At 37.6% G+C, this 16426-nt stretch overlaps 1 long non-coding RNA gene across 1 annotated transcript in view; it reads right to left on the bottom strand.

Annotated features, from left to right (window-relative positions):
• Positions 1 to 16426, bottom strand: part of LOC141434775 (uncharacterized) — a 113664-nt gene that overhangs the window by 71646 nt on the left and 25592 nt on the right. The gene's annotated exons all lie outside the window — the stretch shown is intronic.

The following is a 16426-nucleotide window of genomic DNA, read 5'->3' as shown; positions in this document are numbered from 1 at the left end:
ATTTATAAAACGGGTACCTAAATCGGAAAATAATTCAGTCATATAGTCTGATTCATATGAATGATTTTTACTTTTTAGTTGTCTTTTTTTCAGGCGTTTTTTTTGCTGTATTTTTTTTATTTCAACTCCAAATTTATTACTTTTATACGGTCATCCCCGTAAAACCATATCGAAAATACAAACTGAGACCAGAAAAACCAGAAAAGAGACCAGCGCTGGAAATCGAACCAGGTCCTCAGCATTCCGTGCTGCGTGCCATACCCCTATACACGACCACTGGACAGAGAGTACAGACACGAATTTCTCTTATGCTATATATCTCAGGTTGCTATTTTCTACTACGCTACTTGAGCAGCAGCAGCTATGCGCGACATCTTGTTTCGCTCTCATCGAAAAGATCGAGAAAATCTTGATCGAGAAGATTTGATTACAGACAGACAACGGGACAGGTAAACTAAATCTCTTTAGTTCCAGATGGTTCCACAGAGAGAAGTAGTGATCAGATTCAGGAAAGCATTTTATTTAGTGTAATCTGTACAATATTTTTGATTAGCATATAAACTGCTTTTATTTCAAAAAATGTGAAAAATTCCGTGGATGCAGACAGCCTTGCGGGAAACTGCGATAAAATCATTTTCTAAATAAAGTTGCTGCTAAAAAAATTACATAAGGTTTTTATCTATCATATACCTATTATTTGATTCGGAATGAAAATGTTATACAAACCTCATAGCACTGTCTGGAATTTCATAAAGAACAAAGTCACGATTTAAATCGAATAATATATATTAAATTTTCTGCGAATATTTTAAATGGAATTGCAGTATTTTTAAGGAAAAAAACAATAATAAAGCTCCCAATACCAATATTACTCAATTCACAGCTTGGCAGGGATAATTGCAATTTGCTTCGTTCGTTTTTTATATTACAGAATTTTTTCCGGTTAAAAAACTACTCTCTAAGCAAAATAAGGGTTAAAATACAAACTACGATAAAAATTGCATGCAGTTTTTTGCATAGAAAATCGTTAAAAAGCAGACGGTTGGTTAGTATGTCATTTATAGTCAAATCGATTTTAGAAAAAGTTATAATCATCACCTTCATCATCATCACAGCCTCTATTCGTTCCACTGCAGCACACAGGCTTCCTTGCTTATACAAAGCTTGAGCCGTAGTTTTCATGTAGGCCCAATGCGGATGGGGAACTTCACACACACAATTATATTTCTTCGTCGGTGTTTCCAGTGTCCTGACGATGTTTTCCTTCACCGTAAAGCTCGTAATAAATCCCGAATGTAATTTCTCAACAAAAAATCTGAAAGAGAAACCCACGATTCTCTGCTTAAGAGGCAATAGCTCAAACCACTAGGCCCCCACGGCTTAAAAGTAACATAGTTAAGAGTAAATTAATCTTTGACTCGACTGTATCTACCGTAATAAGGGTAAAGAAAACTTTTACACCTATACAAAGCCATCCTAACTCCTTTGTTAAAATTTTAACGTAGGTTTATTTTAACTTTAAAATGCAATGAGTGCGGGCTCCTATTGCCCCCCATAACTTCAAGTTAAATGCGGGTACACAGAAGTTACTCGGGTTCTCCGTCAGAAGAAAGCAAGTTTGTTTCACAGACTAACTGAAGAATATATTTTAGTTTGATTACTTTGTAGTGTGTGTAAAATTCCCACTCCGCACTTTTATGTACAAAAACATTATTGAAATTACATACTACACTAAATTTACGTTAGGCCCCTAATTATCCTAAGGTCTCCGTTAGGCACGAAGACGAGTAAAGCAAGGAGTAGTGTTAGGTAGAACTATGATCCTACAAGCGGCCCAGCGGCACGCGTTTTTTTTTTTTCATTTTGCCCAACTGTTCAACTCCGCAGAGTTTTAGAGTTTTTGTTTGTTTGAAGTATGTATCTATCATAAAAAAAAATATTAAATTTAATATTATCTAGCAGAGTTCAAGACTACTAATTTCCGCTGATAGGTGAATATAGAGACTGTTCAACGTGAGCATCGAGTCGAGACGTAGCAACTATTATTATATAAAGTTTGTGATTATGCGCGGGCGTTTGTTATAATATCAAGTAGAATTTAGCCATATTTTGGGCTAAAGTAAACCACGATATAATTAATGATAAATAAGTAAACAGTACTCAACCCGGACCCTATTTTGTTCCGGTTTGTGCGTTTATTAACGTACGAGAGATAAGTAAAGGGAATCTTTGGTACATTAAACAGTAAACACATTTTATTGTGTAAAAGAAATAATTCATCTTTACCGTCTTAAAGATTATGTAATACCACTAATATTATAAATTCAAAAGTTCGTAAGTCTGTTTGATTGTTTGTTACCTTTTTACACCTAAGCCACTAAACTGATTTAGATGAAATTCAATATATGGATAGTTTAAGTCCTGGGAAGGAAATATTATTATGATAGTCTCTTTCCGGAATATTGCACAGTTCCCGGGGGATAGCGATAAAAGAATTCTAGGAGCAACAGCTAGTATTATTCTAAAGTAAATTTCAGTATTTGCCACAAAAAAAACGCTATGCTATCCTAACCTGTAAAGTTGTTGTCTTGTTGTAAATTTCTCCTCTCCCTATAGGATTTTTTGGATGTTCTAGTAGCTTGCAATTTTCTAAATAAATGGCACTTATGGCATAAGTCTGAAAATACTAGCGTTTTATCTCTATATCAGTAACCTTCTAAAATGGTTCCACAATGCGTACAACGTAAAAATAGTAGGGTGACGAACACCCGCGCGAAATTTAAGATTATGAAAGGATCGGAATAATAGGTCGACAATGTTTTACATTCCAGACCTCCAGCTATCTACAAACTAAACTTCATTCAAATCCATCTACCAGTTTTGGCGGCAAGGACTCACAAATCTACACATAGACGGAAACACACACAGCATTTACAATATTAATAGGATACTTGCGATGTCAGACGAGTATTGAATTGAAACTAATATTATCTTGTATGGGATGAAAGCCCGTTCTATTGGTGAATAGAAAAAAAAGTGTGACTCTAAGCCTAGTAGGAACATACGCATCGATCGAGAGCAAGTTCGTGAAAGGCGACGAATACGTGCCTCCCGCGTAAGGTTACCATCTTTCGGATTTGTCCGGAAATGTTCAGATATTTCGGTCCTTGACGCTTAAATAAATAAATAAATAAATAAGTAGTTTACGACACTCTACGCGGTACAATCGGTGTGTATGTCGGCGGCCGATCGTAAAATCCGCCAGATCATAAAATTCCTAGGCATGGCAATGCCGCCATTTCATGAATTGGCTTAGGGGCATCCGCCATATCTCTCAAAGCTTACCGTTTAACGATTTGCCTAGTGACGTTTATGTAAATCATGAAATTCCTAGGCATATCATAAAACGCCGTAATTTCATGATTTGGCCAGTTTAGGCAGATCATGAAATTCCTAGGCATATCATGAAACGCCGCCATATCGGTTCTGGCACTACGCCCGGGCCGCTGCGCGGCACGCTCGCTTCGCTCGTTCGGCTCGTGCGTTATAGTCACAATTCACACTAACCACTTCGTGCCTACATTTTTCTCTTTTTCGGCAAATCACGATGAGCTAGGAATATCGACGAATGCGTTGCTCTAATCGATCTGCCGTGTTGTTTCTCAGGCACATAATGATATGTCTGGCCAACTTTTAGGCATATCATGAAATGGCAGCATTTCACGATATGCCTAGGAATTTCGTGATCTGGCGGATTTTACGATTGGCCGCCGACATGTACACAGACTTAGCATCAGTCACGGTTAGTTTGGCTTATTATATTTTTAGATCCTTAACTATTATTCTTTTATTTTTCTTTTTTATTTAATATCGTCTTATTTCTATAGCTTTGCCGCCGGTCACACCCATAGGTTTCTTATATTCGTAAGAATCTTAACGAACCCATTCTTTTGAAATAAACTGTAAGCAAACAAAAATGAATTCATGAAATTTAATTTGTTTTTCAAAGTGGTGAGCTTAAATGGTGAGTGAAATTTGTACCTCCTCGGCCGAGCACACTACGACCTAAACTCCGAAGTGCAAAACTCGAACTTCGTATGTTGCCGTCCGCTGACGCCTATGTCATTTAAATACGCGAGTGAAAGGGACGGTGCGATACGAACTTCGATTTTAAAGTTTCGAAGTAGCCCCTCTTGGTTCGGATTGGAATCGCCGCTCTTCCGCCACTCTTCCTCGCTCTTCTCGCGTATTTATATTGAGTTTATATGCACTTGAACAGAAAGATAGTTTAATTTGTCTGCACTTTGTAACAGTTTGGCACGTTCGTCACAGATTACTATAGTTTGTGCGGTGGTCTATTATTTTCAAACTTTTAAAAATTTTCACGTGGTGACCCTACTCCCGCGGCCAGGGAGTTTGCGGCGAACACTCAGCGGAATAGAAAAGAGTAGATTTTCGCGCCAGATTGAAGAAAGGCTTGGCAGTGGACTTATGCGAACTGAATGTGGCTTAGAGAATTAGGGTATTGTTTAGAAATAAATAAAGGAAGGAATACATGAGCACCCTATATTACGGATCTGATTGCAAGTGTACCTACATTATCAAGTACCATTGGGACAACTATAGGCCGATAAGCACCCTAAAGTTTAATGAGATTTGTTGTTAGATATAGCCACCCGGGGCTCTTTTGATCAAAATTACGCCATAGAGTACCAACAAAGAATCATACCAGCAGTTGATCACTGGTATATTATGGCGTTTTGTCCTACTCTCACGTAAATATAGGGTTAAAGACCACCTTCAACCGGCCGGCGTCTGCCAGGCACTTCTGTCCAGTGAAAAGTGTCAGATATATTTTTAACTAGCTTTTGCATGCGAGCGACTTCGCTCGCGTGCAATTCGGTTATCGCGCGCTGTTCCCTCGAAACTGTACATTTTCCGGATAAAAAAGTAGCCTATGTCACTCTATGGCCCATAAACTATCTCTATGCCAAAAATCACGTCGATCCGTCGCTCCGTTTCGACGTGAAAGTCGGACAAACATACAAAATTACACACTTTCGCATGTATAATATTAGTATGGATTTCTTTATTGATCAGTAGTTATATAAATTGTTGCATTGGTATAGACTCAGCATCTTCATTTTATCTCATCTCCATTTTAAAAACATCTAACTGTAGGGAACTGGGCTCCTCTTAAAGGGCTTCGGTTGTAATGCCCATCGGAACTCAATGCGCACACTATTGAATTTGCTTCGCAGGTGTATGTAAATTTCCTGGCGATGTCTTGCTTCAAAAGCTCATAGTAAAACTCGACATTCAAACCCATGATTCTCTGCTTGAGAGGTTATCTATCTTCCTGGACCTGACCTTTTTAACAGACTTTTTTAGTTACGCCCTAGACGTGGTTCATCAGCTTTGTTATTTTCTTAAGATTAATTTTTCAGTGAACTATTTTTACTTTATGAAGTACGTTCGGCTGTTATTCTTTGTGTTAATTGGTCCTTTATAAAGCACGCGAAGGTCCACGAGGCTATAGGTCAACCATAATAAGAAAACTATGATTTTTATAGTTCTTCAGCAATTTTCACTGTGCACATAATATTAATTTCACTTAATAAATTAAAAGGTGTAAAAAAATAAGTCTAGCAAAGTAGAACCAGTAGAGAGACAATATTTAAGTGGGAATTTTTAAGCAGGTCACGATTTTGAGTCGGTCTCGACTTCACTGTTGAGTAAAGTTTAACACTTTTACTACAGAGTTCTATACTAGATACTTACTAGGTAGGTAGGTTTACTTTTTCCTTTTTTAGTTTTTGTAAAAAGGTTCTTTTTACGCAGTCGGGTCTTTGACGGCTTTTGTTTAGACTTTTCGAATTTTTTAAAAGACTAATGCGTTTAATCGTTACGGAATGTAAGAAACCACATCCAGAGACAACTTTAGGTGCCCGGGAAGAAAGTGTGACGTGTAATAAGGTGCACCTTGCAGCTGGGAAGGCTCTTTGTGAGTCGAGTATGACAATACTCTCTTTGTACCGGATTGATCGAATGCGGGGCTTTCGTGTGTCTAGCTGTTTATTTTTCTTTCACCTATAGATGTCATCATCATCATCACTGTCCCAGTTCTTTTATACGTTCCACTAGGCACAGTAGACCTCATAATGAGAGGGCTCAAGTCGTAGACAGTCGTAGCTTCCACGCGGGCCCAATGCAGATCGGAAACTTAACACACTTAATTGAATTGATTTGCAGGTTTCTCTAGTTTTCCTCTCGACGTTTTCCTTCACTGCTCGTGATAAATTTCAGTTGTAATTATGCACATGAATTTGGAAAAAGTTTTTGATGTGAGCCCAGGTTTGAACTCATGATCCTCTGCATGGAGACCATATAGAGGCAATAGGTACTTAAAGAAAACCGACCAAGACGTTTATTAATTAACTAGGGGATCCGGCAGACGTTGTCCTGCCCGAAAAAGCAGCACTACATTAAATATGATAACATACTGACAGCAGCGCCACCTAGTGGGTCCAATTTTATTCTCAAATTATCCAGGAAACTATTGGAATATACAGACAAAATTTCATATAAATCGGTCAAGCCGTTTAGGAAGAGTTTGGTGACAAACACACGTACATAATAATTATAATACACTAAGAAGATAAACAATTGACTTCCGTGAAATAATGTTCCCATATGTGACTTTACTGGACACTTCTAATTATTACAAAAAAAACCACGAAGCCAATCCATCACTATTGTAAAATAAAACATCATGGAAGGGCCGTATCAGAACGTCCAATAAATTGAAATTTATATTATGAAACAATTCCATCCATCAGTACATTTCAATTTAAACTTGAGTCCGGCCGTGCCGACCGAAATTTCATGCCACGCTAGCCAATACCCAACTTACGTAATTGCTTTCATCGTACCAAAACCTACGGGAATCAAATGACCAGGGAATTACTATCGAAGTTTGATATTACGGGTTTTGCTAAAGCGTTAGGTTAGTGGCACAAATCGAATGTGATAGGAGCTGCCTTTACTATATCTTTCTACTTTTTAGTGTTTTGTACCTGATGAACGACAAACGGAACTCCAACAAAGTCGCTTCACTGTTCAACTATCTGTCTGTCTGACACTGGATTGTACTTAATAAAGAAATTTATACGTATTGTCAATACAAAACCAATGATTAAAATCGAATTAAAAATAAGAGGAGTCCCAAAAATAATATACTCGCAAAATAATATAAAATAATAATATAGCTTCAAACTGCGTGCATTCTGCTATTTATAGTCCTATATTAATGTCACGTCTATAAAATTGTATGGAACCTTCGTTGCGCAAGACTAAGTCACACTTTACTTTTTTTTACTTGGCCCATGATCTTGTTTTTCACACACACACAAACATCACGCCTGTATTCCCAAATAGGGTAGGCAGAGCACACGAAACTTTACCGCTTCGAAACCAATTTTAGCAATTTTAGGTTTTAAGTTTGACAAAAACGGTACAATAGTGACAGGTTGCTAGCCTGTCCATCCATCCCAGCCTATATACGTTCCACTGCTGGGCACAGGCCGCCTCTCAGAACAAGAGCCAGTGCGGATTGCAAACTTCACCATTGAATTGCTTCGCAGGTTTGTGCTAGTTTCTTCACGATGTTTTCCTTCACCGCAAAGCTCGTAGTAAATTTAAAATGTATTTCCGCACATGAATTTCGAAAAACTCAGAGGTGCGAGCCGAGGTTTGAACCCACGACTAGCAATAGGTGAAACCAGACTCGGCCACCACGGCTTATTAGTCTAGTCTGTCGCCTAGCCTACGGTATACCTTAACCTATATCCTCAGTCGCCTGCGCGGGTCGTTGATTTTCACCTCCTTCTTATTGTGGTATTCCGCAATTACAAATATAAGAATTATAAAATACCTATAAACATATATTGCGTTTTCATCCTCCCTTCCCTTCTATAAAGCGGCGCAAGACCAGACCCTCCGGCCAGAAGTCGAAGCTCGATCAAAATTAGTATACAGGGCCTGATGATGTGGCAGTTTTCATTAGAACGTATTTTTAAATAAAATTAAATAAGTAAGTATCATTTTTATTGATAGAATAATATAAACGGTAGTTTACAATAAATAAGCGAAAACTATAATAAATCTAAAAATGGACCTGCGGCATGGTATTATAAGATGCTGGCAGCATTTCTCTGCTGGATCGTATGACTCTGATACGTTGAGAGAGGAAACTGTCAGCTCTGCGTTCTCCTGTGGTATCTCTGAGTCTATTTGATAAATAATATAAGTAATAATAATAATCTTTTTTTAAACTATATTAATTTAGTCATAATAATGACACCAATACCGTCACATAATCGGGAATCTTGAAATGAATTTTGATAGAGGGAAAGCATGGTGTTGCCTACTCCAGTCATAAGTGCTTGAAGGTTGGTGCAGTTTAAATTATTTAAAGGGTCCGAGGGTTTTTAGGGTTCTTGTTGTATATAGTTTAGTTAGTCAACAGAACGAGATGTTTGTATAATCAATTTGTACTAGTATACTGATAAAAGGCATCAGAGAGAACTAATAAACTAATAAAGTGAATGTCCCACTGCTAGAAATGGTAATGCCTAATAAATGACACCCTGTTGTCACCTCTACTGTTTACGACATAAATATGAAATATGGCAATTACTGAGACAGTGATCAACTCTCGGACTACAATTCTACAACCCATTTGTTTTGCCACTTGTTGTGGTTGATTAATATACTGAAAACAGTACTTATTTTATTTTTAATAACTTTATTATATGTATATACCTACTTACATATTTATTAACTTAATACCTGAATAATTTCTAAAAATATTCATTGCTAAGTCAGTACTTCTACTTAATTTACTACTACTACTAACTCTACGCTCATATTTTTTACCTACTTGTCAGTAGCACTTTGCCGTTTTTAGAACAAAATCAAACTGACAAAAATTTAAATTGTATGTACGTCAAGGACACTTAACCATGTACCAGGATGCAACCTTTGTGCTATTAATTTCATGTTGATATCCCATGCATTTTCTTAAGAAATCATAGCGAAATTGTTTATGATTAACAAAAAAGTAAAAACGACTCCAAAAAAATAACAAAAAATGGAACCGACTTGAAAATATTTTACTAGCACTAGGTACCTACTAGCTCGAAGTCGGTGACTCAGCATCAGCACGAGCTAGCAGGAATGGGACAATATAGTCGTCTACCTCACCTACATACTATGGGTTTCAATCCATCCTGCTGGGTCGTGCTGAGTCACCGACTTTGAGCTAGTAGGTACCTAGTGCTAGTAAAATATTTCAAGGATTTTGTAGTCGGTTCCATTTTTTAATATTTTTTTGGAGTCGGTTTTACTTTTTTGTTAAAATTTTTCTTTATTTCTCACTTTTTAGTTTCGTAGCCAAAGTACCTACATCTCACAACGATTCCATGAAGCCCAAACACGGCTTAGTTACTTTGTTTTATAACAGAGTTCCGTTGCCTACCTTCCGGCTTCAGCATCAGATCAGTTCTAAAGAATCATTAACTTAAAGCTCCTTCATAGTCGCTTATCTAGGTATATTAATAATGATCGTTTATAGACGAGCGAGCTTTACTTAGCTTTGACGAGTTCCATTGGTCACCTACGGTCTTCTTCATCAGGTCCAGTTTGCCCTCGATTTCCCTAGGATCCCATCATCAGATCTTGACTTGGTGACAATGGGACCACCTCAGAAGAGTACCCTTTCGAATAAAAAAAGAATTTTGAAAATCGGTCCAATTGACTGAGTAATCGGCGAACATACTTTAAAAAAAATACAAACATTGGAACATAGAACCTCCTCCTTTTTTGAAGTCGGTTAAAAAGGTGCAACCCTGGTACGTGATTTAGTTTCTTTGACTGTACCATTTCAATTTGGCAAAAATATTTAATTGGTTTAATGCTGCATTTGTAATTTTCATATCGCATAGTAAAAAAGGGAATTAAAAAAACACGAACACATCTAAAATACAATAACAATTAATGTGGTACTTATTACTTAAACAGTACACTCTAATGCAATCGATTTCAAGGTTCTCTATCGTTTGCCCGAATAATATTTTCTTTAGACTTGATATTAAACTAACCTAACCTACCTAACCTACTGCATTCTATAAGATGACGTTTAAAAAAATCTGAAAACAGGACGATTCTATATAAACCCCCTTGCAAAAAAAAGGGCACCTATGATTTTTGTATTTTATGTGCATGAAAGCTTACTCGTACTTTCTAAGCTTCAATGCCTAAAAATCTGAAAAACAAATAAAAAAATTCTGAAATAGGTGCCCTATTTTTTTGCAAGGGGGTTTATTTTACCGCAAATGTTGGTAAGACAAGTGAAATTCGGGCAAGTAAAGGAATACGAGATTTCAACGCATTTTGTGTACAGATCCGACACACAATTGACCGGTATTTTTAACCGACGAAAAAAACGGAGGAGGTTCTCAAGTCGACGCGTATATGTATATTTTTTTATGTATGACCACGCATAACTTTTTACAGTGGTCCGATTTTGATGATTCTTTTTTTATTGAAAAGCGAGAGTGGTCCCCTTTAAATTTGGAAAAAATATTCCTACCCTAAAGGTAGGAAAACAGGGGATGATTGATTGTTCAGTCGCTGATTGTACTGTATGACCAGGCATAACTTTTTACAGAGTAGTCTGATTTTCATAATTTTTTTTTATTAGATAGGGTATACCTTGAAGTTGGTATTATATACATTGGAAAAAAAAACACCCCAAGGGTGGGAAAAAAGTATAAAAAAAAACTGTATTGTGTACGGAATCTTCCAAGTTTAGGTATATTTTATACCTTAGGCTCCTTGTTTACTCTTAAACTACCAATAATTCTGAAGTAATCTTAGCCGTTATAATTTTCCAAATTTTCCAACCCAACAGTTTAAATTTTAGAGGGGAAAAAAAAAATCACCACCACTTTACGTCTATGGGAGGTACCCTAATTTTTTTTTTCACCACTTTGTCGGTGAGACTGATATGTATATTCATGCCAAATTACAGCTTTCTAGTTCTAACGGTCTAAGAGCTTAGCCGCGGACAGACAAACAGACGGACAGACATGGCGAAATTATAAGGATTCCTAGTTGACTACGGAACCCTAAAAACCGACTGCCTTACAAAAATATTACATTAAAACTAAAATCGAAAGAATCTAAGAAGACTAGGGAGTTAGGTCCTCTAGAACTCTGATAAATAAAAATAGCTTAAACTCACATAACGTCCCAAATTCCGAATCCTATGAGATCATCGGAATAAAAAAATGTCTACAATAATAATGTTATTCACGAAATCCAGCAATCTACATACAAAATTGCACCCAAATCGGTCTAGCCCTTTTTGTTTGTAATAGTAATAAACACAGGCAGACGCACATATACACACTTACAAACTTATGCATTTATACAGTTGAAAAATCAATAACACACAGTGAAAATTCTCCGTTAAAATAAGCCCCCCCGCCCTCTACAAACCAAATGAAAAACATTAAAAAAGCATTACACAGCCAAGTCATCTCTTTTATATTATATATGCGAAAGCTTGTAAGTCTGTTTGTTTGTTACATCATCACGTCTAAACCGCTGAACCGATTTATATGAAATTCGTTCGGTATACAGATAGTTTGAGTCCCCAGGAAGGACATAGGACAGTTTTTATCCCAGAAAATAGCGAATAAACGAATTCTGCGCGGACAGAGTCGCGGGCAACAGGTTATATAGTTATTAATAAATATTTAACAATGCTACGGAGCTACATAAGTAAAAGCCACACTAAATACGAACTTTCTTGAAAAGATTGCAACGAGAAATGCTAACAAGGAATGCAACCAAGCCTTACACTTTGTTAGAGTACCGTTTAGTAATCAAAAGCGGAGTAAAAAAACTTTACTGTGTCTTGACCCTTACCTAGGTTTTCCTCGCAATTTCCCTGTATTTTCAAACCCTATTTCCTGCAAGTTGGTGTTCCGTTTTCACTAGATTACTTTCTTGTTGGCTCTAAAAATAAAGGTGTTTTGTAAAATGTACAGCGTGGAGGAATGCCAGGTTAAAATTAAACGTAAACAGGTGCCGTTCTAAACCTAAATAGGTATACATACCAAGATCAGCACGTGTTGTAATGTGCTAATATTTATGGAATACTAACTGCTGCCCGCGACTTTGCACTATGCAATTTTGCTGGAAATGACCCTTGAAATAATGTCCATAAAGTTCACTCAGAAAAATTATCGATCTTGAGGTACCTATAAGATTTTTTAAAAGTAGTGATGATCGACTGGATGGAAACGAGCAAGTGGGTCTCCTGATGGTAAGAGATCACCACCGCCCATAAACATCTGCAACACCAGGGGCATTGCAGATGCGTTGCCAACTTAGAGGCCTAAGATGGGATGCCTCAAGTGCCAGTAATTTCACCGGCTCTTACTTTCTACGCCGAAACACAACAGTGCAAGCACTGCTGATTCACGGCAGGATTAGCGAGCAAGATGGTGGTAGCAATCCGGGCGGACCTTGCACAAGGTCCTACCACCTGCTTTTTAGTCATTATTATTATTATTATTCCGCATGATCTTCGTGGGCCACATTTTTATTAATTTAACATGGTACAAGATTCTGTTATACTTTTCAGTTTAGGGTGGGGGTGTATCGCTTACTATTTCTGGTGTACAATAAAGAGTCTTTGTATTGTATTGTTATCTAGTAGTAGTACAGGATGTTAGAAAAATAATCGAAAGTATCATCACATTCTACAGCCCATTCATAAAACATGTCACTACCTACGAAAATAAGCGGTTGAAACGCTCGCCTTTTTATAAATTTTCGGTATTATAATTCGTACCTGTTTGTGCAAATTGCCATTTTGAGTTTGGAGCCGAGCCACTCCTGGAATTCCGGAGCAAATCGCATGCTTGCACCGACGCAAACTGCAGGTGTGCTCAATTTGCGCGGGTAATGTTCCATTGCTATTGCTCAAACGGTTGGGCTAACGTCACATTTTCTACGTATCGACTATCAACTCTTTGAGAATGTCAATAGGTAGGTACTTTCAAATCAACTGAATTTTGATCCACTGTTGAACTTCCTTGCAGAAAATGATATTGTTGTCTCGTTCTATATTTTAAGAACCTATTATGAAATTCATAATTATGCCCGATAAATAATCATAGCGAATTACATTACATAACATGAGGATATAATGTTCTCTGTTACCATAGTATAAATCAAGTAAGCGGTCTACAAAATTTATAGACAAATTTGATAACTTATTTATTTAATAAATTATCAAATTTGCACTTTCATGATATGCTCGGTCGCTCTTACGGATAATTTAGGACATACTACCTGTCGTAGTATACCGTATTATTTGAAATTTATAGGTGACTGACAGAGAATTATATTTATAGAATGCATACGGACAGCAAGCGCTAGTAGTGCTTGTTACTCAATACAATAGAGGACTTTAACTAACACTGAGCAACGTTAGTGGTGTTAAACTCGTAGCAATTTTGTTCCTTTTTGGTACTTGTCACATGAAATTTTACTTAAATAACCGTAGGGGGAGGATGGTTCTTGCGTGGCAACCACTAGAAGACGAAGCGTTGGCAAGCCTCCTACTAGGTGGACTGACGATACCACGACAGCAGGGCTACTACGAAACTCGAAACTCGAAACTACCATCCCTCTCGCTCTCGTATTAAATAGTATTTGTGTCAGAGGGACCGCACGACACGAACTACGAGTTTCGAGTTTCGTAGTAGCCCTGCAGTTGCGAGCAACCGATACAAGGACTAAGCATGAAGCCTTTGTTCAACAATGGACATCTCCGGCTGATAAATCTGCGCGTTGTTCGTAGATCAGATACTAATTTACACTGTGGTAAAAAGGTTAGAATAATAATATAAACGAGGAGATCGTGTGATGGGATTTGCCGATAACTGCTATCGGGAACATCGCGGCCGGCTATAAAAGAATGCCTATAAATTATTTTTACTAGCTGCTTGTATGCGGAACCTCTTGACAATAAAATTGATCGAACTCTTCAGTTTTTCCTTTGGTTTAAGTTCAAAAATTGGAATATCTGACTTCTTGCTAAGTGAATTGTTGATGGTGCAGTGAAAATGTACGGAATGTGAACATCCTACGGCAAAAGTGCATTAAGGTTCCTGTAGTGGTAAGACCTATGTACCTAGCACCTTATATATAATCGCATTTACTCATCAATAGATCCAGTCTATAACCAGAACTCGAGTGTTTCATTCCTCTCCCGACGTACAACCATACATGGCGACCCTGCCAGCTCAGCGCACCGGGCGCGCCGATGCGACATCTCAGTTGCATAATGATCGCGAGTGAATTGTGAAAAAAAATTTTTTTATAACGAAATGGCCGCAATCGATAATTCCCGAACGCTACAACGAATCCAGGAAAAATTGGACACATTTAATCAGGATTTGCTCTAACAGTAGCATTCCTGTATTTTCTTTGTTCTAAGTGCATCTTCCGTAAAAGGCGCTACGCCGCGCGCAGTTGAAACGCAAAACCGTTGCCATTTGAAGACTATTGCTAAGTGACTTTCGTACGAACTATGACAAACAAAAAACTTAAATTTAAAATTTAAAAAACCCCCGACTTAAAAAACGCCAGCAAAAATAATAATAAACACGCCCGAAAAAAAACGCTGCTTGAAAAGACAATTAAAAAGTAAAAAATAATTATGCGCTACCTAGCTGTTGCCCGCGACTTCACCTGCGAAGAATTCGTTTATCTCTATCCCGCGGGGACTATGCTGATTGCCCGCAAAATTAGCCTAAGTTAATTTAGTATAAAGTATCTAGTAATATTTTTTTATCTAAGCGTTGTCGGTGTCGGGGGACCGCTAAGGTTAATACTTTAAAAATACACATATTTAGTTTCATGTTAACCTTAGCGGTCCCCGACACCGACAACGCTTAGATAAAAAAATATTACTAGATACTTTATACTAAATTAACTTAGGCTAATTTTGCGGGCAATCAGCATAGTCCCCGCGGATAGAGATAAACGAATTCTTCGCAGGTGAAGTCGCGGGCAACAGCTAGGTAGCGCATAATTATTTTTTACTTTTTAATTGTCTTTTCAAGCAGCGTTTTTTCGGGCGTGTTTATTATATTTTTGCTGGCGTTTTTTAAGTCGGGGTTTTTTAAATTTTAAATTTAAGTTTTTATTTTATGTTTTTAAACTTTGATATAAGTATATCTTTTTAAACTGTACTAGTGTGTTGGTTATCCTGGCTGCAGCATCAGCTCATCTTGTTGCCACCATTGCATTGTATGTAGAATCAAATACTGATCAAAAGGAATCAAACACGACATATCTGCTATTATTTTTTCAAGAGTATACTGGTGTGCTGGATATCCTGGCTGTAACATCAGCTCGTCGTATTGCCACCACTGCATTGTATGTAGAATCAATTACTGATCAAAACAAATCCAAACACGACATATCTGCTATTATTTTTTCAAGAGTATACTGGTGTGCTGAATATCCTGGCTGCAGCATCAGCTCGTCGTGTTGCCACCACTGCATTGTATGTAGAATCAATTACTGATCAAAACGAATCCAAACACGACATATGTGCTATTATTTTTTATAGAGTATACTATTGTGCTGGATATCCTGGCTGCAGCATCAGCTCATCCTGTTGCCACCATTGAATTGTTTGTAGAATCAAATACTGATCAAAACGAACCCAAACACGATATATCTGCTATAGTTTTATTAAGAGTGTACCTACTAGTGTTCTGGATATCCTGGCTGCAGCATCAGGCCGAGATTCCATAATCTTGCGTAGCTATATAGCATACATGGGTGCTTCAAATTATAGGTCCCAAATATGTTTGAAAGTAAAGTAAATATCCATTATGCGTCTAAGATTCCTACCGCAGCGAACAAAAGATCTGATGATCTTGAAACGGCTGAACCGATTTTGATAAATCATGTCTAAGATCCATCGCTAGAAACCAGCTTTCAAATAAAAAAAACCGCATTCAAATCGGTCCACCCGTTTAAGAGCTACGGTGCCACAGACAGACACACAGACACACAGACACACAGACACACAGACACACATAGCGGTCAAACTTATAACACCCCTCTTTTTCGTCGGGGGTTAAAAATGTGTCGAGTGCAATCATATACTGACTTTGAGTTGGACGTGTGTGTAGAAAAGCGAGTATTGGAATCAGTAAAATGGGCCAGCAACAATCAAAAACAGAAGAAACTGTCGTAGTACAGAACGCAGCGGGAGGTGACAATCAAGCATCCCTACAACAATTGAAATACCACATTTCGGCTACAAGTA

The sequence above is a fragment of the Choristoneura fumiferana genome, chromosome 14 (genome assembly GCF_025370935.1).
Source record: "Choristoneura fumiferana chromosome 14, NRCan_CFum_1, whole genome shotgun sequence".
Taxonomy (NCBI): Eukaryota; Metazoa; Arthropoda; class Insecta; order Lepidoptera; family Tortricidae; genus Choristoneura; species Choristoneura fumiferana.
This window is presented reverse-complemented; position numbering and strand designations above follow the sequence as displayed.